General features: G+C 35.8%; 1 protein-coding gene across 5 annotated transcripts in view; it reads right to left on the reverse strand.

The window, feature by feature from the left end:
- The window catches only part of LOC137642566 (rootletin-like), a 272,520-nt gene extending 266,416 nt beyond the window's left edge, over positions 1 to 6,104 (reverse strand). For 4 of the 5 annotated variants that reach the window (XM_068375250.1, XM_068375248.1, XM_068375249.1 and 1 more), the window contains exon 1: positions 5,950 to 6,079. The gene's annotated coding sequence lies outside the window, so the exon portion shown is untranslated. Of the gene's footprint in view, positions 1 to 5,949 lie in introns of all 5 variants that reach the window. The other variant, XM_068375246.1, reaches the window with a different exon arrangement.
- Positions 6,105 to 6,347: the final 243 nt, after the last annotated feature.

Raw genomic sequence — 6,347 nt, forward strand, 5'->3', positions numbered from 1 at the left:
ACAAAAAATAATCGCTCCACACACAACACACACTTTTCTTGGACTAACCTCAGAGTAGCAATCCTACCCAAGTCTGTTTTTTTTTTCTTTTTGGAGCAACTTTAAAGTGGATAACTTCATGACAACGTAGTCACGCAATGGTTAACCTATTTCACAATCCGTAATGTAACTTTTTTTTTTTTTTTTTGCTTTCTTAGTTTTTCCTGGAATATCTAGGATGCCTAATACGAACATGATATTAACTTTAGAGGGTGTGCATACATTAATGTACTTCTATATAGATTGTATAAATACAGGAACATGCATAACAGTATATTACCTTTTTACCATACAATTAAACGACCATAGCTGACGAACCAGCCGAAGATAATTCACTGTAAATTGCACTAAACTCTACAGGGGCTGATAAAAGACTCATTGAACTAGCTACCATTTTGAGAAAATACTATGAACATATTCGGACATTTTCTTTCGTCAAGACTATCATACACACCTAATACAGTGCCTTTAAATTCTTAAAGGACCGAATCGCCTAAAATCCATATAGGCGGGATAGAGAGGTTTACAGTAGTTTGGGAACATTCAGTGGTGCTAAACAACAACAATCAGCAGAGCTAGAAAATATTAACCAAGCAAAGAAACATCATCCCAATAGGATAAAGCCTTATAGGAATAGGTGCGTGGTGAAATATATACCAAAGTGTCTTCTGGAGTACAGAAATATGTCATGAGCCTAGCAACCTAACCTTAAGAGACCTTTTAATATGCTAGAGAGCTGACCTCTTCCGATGTCACCCCTTTAAAAGAGAAAAACACGTTTTGCAAAAATTATATTCAGTACAATAGTATCGCAAAATGAAAAAAAAAATAATACATTATATAAATCATATCTATCTATATATACATATATATATATATATATATATATAAAATATATATATATATATAAAATATATATATATATATAAAATATATATATATATATAATATATATATATATAATATATATATATATAATATATATATATATATATATATATATATATATATATATATATATATATATATATACTATAATAAATGTATATATACATTTTCAGACATTTCCTACAACCACATTTATATCATGCCACTTCAATTATTTAATATTTTCATTCATAGCAGGTGTTAGCCGACATCGTTCGCCTAACTTCGAGAAGCGCACGCCTAAAACCTTGACGAAGGCCCGTAGTACGTGGCGAGGAAAAGCCAAGCAGGAAATATCCTAAGGTATTATTATTCTTTCTGGGTGTTGCGAGTAACTGTTATTACTAACTCCTATGATCATAATAACCATTCCTGTCTTATCATAATAATCGCAAACGGAGGTTGGAGAGCAAGATGGAAGAAAAGGAGCAAGGACGGAGGTATAGAAGGCTAAAAGGTGAGCGCAGCTCAATTTATCCCTACTGACAGCACTGCACTGACAGCGCTGCACTACACCCGTACGGAATAGCCAGAAAAGGAAACACCAGAAAGAGAAGCTAAACTTAAAATGTGGAACAAACATTTCAAGCAAATGGATTGCAAGAAAACTTGATCGAAACAGCTGTCCACGGAAGCCAAATTATCCTTACATTGTCATGAAACAATGGATATGGAAGTACAAAGGAAGGTTGGGTTTTATTTATGAATTTGGGCTTGCTTATAACAGAGCAGGGAAGCCTGAGAGGTCCTTCAACGCCCAAGTGCAACTAGAGAAAAACCAATAAGTTGCACTACAGTATGAAGTAAAATTAGAAGAGGTTGGACAGCACAAAGGAAGAAGCTAATAGAAAATTGAAATAAAGTAGGATATAAAACAAGAGCCGAAGGAATTCTGCAAAGAACCTTAAATAATCCCTACAGTGCACCACTAAAGATGCACTGACGGGACTTACCCCTTACAATCGAAAAGTATGGTTGAAAAATTGAATTTCTTACCACCAACGTTATACGGTGCACTATTTGCCCTTCATATGACTATTTTCCGTCCCTATTAGGACGATTGGTTCTTAATTACTAAATCATATTTCTGAAAATAAATTTGGGCTTGTTTTAAGGGATAACTTCAATTTGATCTGGCCATTATAGTCCTATCTGCAAGAAAAGTTTATAGCATGAAAAGGCGCCTTAGAAATGAAAGGGTTGAAGGTGAACATTGGAATGACAGAGCTAATGATAAGCAGTAGAGAAGTATATGAAGTAAACATTGAAGAGGAAGATGGTACAGTGCTAAAACAGAACAATGAGATTAACTACTTAGCATCAATAATAGCAAGAGAGAGTAGGTAATAGGAAAGCAGTGAGTGAAAGCAGTATGGCGAGAAGTAACTGGAATTTCTTTTAGACAAAGTGCTATTAAGACTCGACATGATCTGTAAGTCAGTTATCAGGCCCGTACTATTATATGGAGCAGAAACCTGAGCACGTAAGAGGTTTGTGGATAGAATTTGAAAGAACCGGGATGAGGATGGTGAGATGGATTCCTGGAATATCACTACTGGAAAGGAGGGAGGGTCAAGATATAAGAAGTATGTGTGGTATATGCAATGTAAAATATATGGCTAGTGATGCTCGTCTCAGACACTATGGCCAAGTAATAAGAAGGGGGGGGGGAGGTGGAACTACTCAAGAGGGCTAAGAACATGCCAGTAAGGAGTGAGTGGCGTCAGTGGGTGTGATGGATGGAAGTGGGAAGGAGGAATATGGGTGGGGTGGGTCTGTGTTAAAAATATGCAAAGAATAGAAATAGATGAGAAAGTCAACTCGAGCGACCGACCCACCTATATAGTGGTACTAATACGGTCGATTGAAGAAAAAAAATAAACGCATAAGGCGGGATATCGCATTAAAATCTATTAATATTAATGGTCTTATATTATATATCACAAATATATCTATTAGTATTGCAACTACACACAACAGAAAATCATGAAAATAATGTATAGAATCGTGATTATGAAATATATACGCCTTAACTCTAATCCCATTTCTAAAACATCGATAAATCTCCAATAAATAATCACAGTAGTTTTTACCACACGATTCTTTCATAATCATTTCTACACATTTCAGTTTGCGAATGAAATTATTATTACTAGCCCAGTTGCAATTCTGGTTGGAAAAGTAGAACGCTACGAGCCCAAGGACTTAACAGGTTAAGAACCTCACTTTGGAAATGAAATGAGGGATTAGCAAATAAACTATATATAAGTAATTATTAAAAATTGTAATATTTTGAGAACAGTTGTTATCAATATGAAAACTCAATAAACGTAACACTGTATATTTCATAAAGAAATAGAATGGTTTATATATATATATATATAAACATATATAAAAATTCTCTTGAAATTATAAATTGGTACGTCAATACTAAATTTCCTTGCATTCCAATCTTCTCTCAACCACTGAGGAATATTTTTTGCATGTCGATCTTATCTCTTACGTGCAAGACTTCCTGGTTCTTATCAATAATCCAACATATGCAAGTGTCCGTATTTAACTAAATTACAATGAAATGTCTTCTTTAGTTATTATTTGCTTAAGTGATTTCTTTACAAAGTCAGAAAGCTCTTTTGAAACTGATTAGATCTTTTTATCGAATAATCTATTACGTAAAGAATGTTTTCTGCTTTTCAAACATATTTAACAATCTGAGAGCCAAGCTAATCAGTTTTATTTACACATTATACACATGAATATATATATATATATATATATATATATATATATATATATATATATATATATATATATACATACATACCTATTATTATTACAAGTTAGGCTATAACCCTTGTTGGAAAAGCAAGATGCTATAAACCCAAGGGCTCCAACAGGGAAAAATAACCCAGTGAGTTAAGGAAACAAGGAAATAAATAAACTATACGAGAAGGATAAACAATAAAAATAAAATATTTCAAGAACAGTAACAACATCAAATTAAGACCCTTCACATATAAACAATAAAAACTTCAAAACAAACCAGAGGAAGAGAAATAAGGCAGAAAAGCATGGCCGAGTATACCCTACTTGCAAGAGAACTCTGATCCAAGACAGTGGAAGGCTATGGTACAGAGGCTATGGCACTACCCAAGACCAGAGAACAGTGGTTTGATTCTCCTAGAAGTGCTTACCATAGCTAAAGTCTCTTCCACCCTTACCAAGAGGAAAGTAGCCACTGAATTACATTGCAGTATTAACCCCTTGAGCGAAGATGAATTGTTTGGTAATCTCAGTGTTGCATGGTGTATTTGGACAGAGGAGAACATGGCAAGAATAGGCTAGACTATTCGGTGTATGTGTAGGCAAAGACAAAATGAACCGTAACCAGAGAGAGGGATCCAATGTAGTACTGTCTGGCCAGTCAAAGTACCCAATAATTACTCTCTAGCGGTAGTATCTCAACGGTTGGCTAGTACCCTGGCCAACCTACTTCATATTTTTCTCCAACTCACATGTATCAACAAGGGTCGAGAAAACCACGTAAGAATGGCAATCTCATTGCCCTAAATGGGGGAAATGGTGTATGGTGGAGTGTGTGATGCAACTACGTAAATACGATAACAGTAACTGTAATAACACAACGCCACAGATAATTGCATTGAATGCAATCAAGAATCAAAAGATTTTTATAAATGAACAGAAAACGAAATCTAGAACAATTAAAACCCATAAACACGCGTGGCTCGTCCATGATTTGTTACAAGATATGAAAAAGTAAACCAAACAATCCCATCATAATGAGAGCAAAAAATAATAAAGTTGCTAATAATCCAAACTAAACGCCAAAAATTAAAATTAATAAATAATTACACATTTCACATATCTACTTACATGTGTTTTCTGTTCGCCAGCCTCATAGTTGTCCCTTGGTTTTGACATTTAACACATAGCAACGACAAAGACCACAACAGGGAACATTCGACCAACTTAACCCAAACAATGCATTTGCAATCAATTCCCAACGGTTTTGCCGTACGAGAGCCTGTCGAGAGGGAATTGGGAGAAAACTACTGGTCAGAGAGAGAGAGAGAGAGAGAGAGAGAGAGAGAGAGAGAGAGAGAGAGAGAGAGATTTCCATTTGAGCAGTTATGAAATTTACCTAATGTATTAAACACGACCAAAACTGTGCTGGCAACCAATAACTTCATTTTATGACCAGTTAAAATATGCACAACAAAGGTTGTGTACCGCCGGTTAAGTATGATGTACATCTAAATTTCTGTTGTTTTTCTCTACGTTATGAATGTGAAAATTGACAAATGAAATTATGTACTACCGTAAAATCCTCTTAGAAAAAAAAATATATACCAAATTTACATCAGTATTAATAAAAAAGTAAAGGAACAATGGTATGACAAAGGATCATGGTTATAGCAGCACTCAAGTTCATTAAATGTATGTAGCAGCATTGTAGCTTCAACATATAATTAACCAGGTAGCACTAGATATTATTTCATATTTATTGAGACTGACAAACCCAAAAATTACATTCACTTGAAAAGTCCAAAAAGTCCCACGTGCATGGCAGGGCGAGCAGACAATTCTTGTATTGATTTCATTCGCCCTTTCCAAGGGGCTCTCTTTCCCCCCTCCAAATATCACGAACGCGTGACACTTGGAAAACCTTTCAGGCGGCCGTTCTTCGAGTAGTAACGTTGCGAGCTGAAACGTCACTCGAATAACATCCTGATCTACAACATCGTCAAGTGCAGCACAAAACACATTGAGTTCTTTTAGGAAATACACATGCGCGCACACCACACAACGACATTGAGTACTTGGTATGGTTTCCCTCCTCCTGCCGCTCCCCCCACCACAACGACTACTGCAACTCTATCCACAATTACATCACTGTTTTAACACCAAATCGATTAGGAAATAGTATTATTCTTTCCAAAACACGAATAAAAATCACCGTACAGCCAGGCAAGCCGCCATAACGCTGCGAGAACTGAGAAGAATAACGTCTCAACGGTTCCTCTTCCCTTTACATACTGGTGGTCTCGCGCTCAGGCGCTAGTCACTAGTGTCAGACAGTCACAAGTCTGACTCTGACCAACCCCGTCTGCTAACGTTGTTCTCTCTCTCTCTCTCTCTCTCTCTCTCTCTCTCTCTCTCTCTCTCTCTCTCTCTCTCTCTCTCACTAGTTTCACGCATTGTTTATTTTTCACACAGAATTCTTTCAAATAGTTGAAAGGTCTTTCAACTATTTGTTATAACCTAGGCTGATTTCTATGAAAGCCCAATTATTACGCAAACCATAACAACATAAAACCTTGACAAACAGCTGACTATAATGAATAGCATCGGTGGTTGCA

The sequence above is a fragment of the Palaemon carinicauda genome, chromosome 6 (assembly GCF_036898095.1).
Source record: "Palaemon carinicauda isolate YSFRI2023 chromosome 6, ASM3689809v2, whole genome shotgun sequence".
Lineage (NCBI taxonomy): Eukaryota > Metazoa > Arthropoda > Malacostraca > Decapoda > Palaemonidae > Palaemon > Palaemon carinicauda.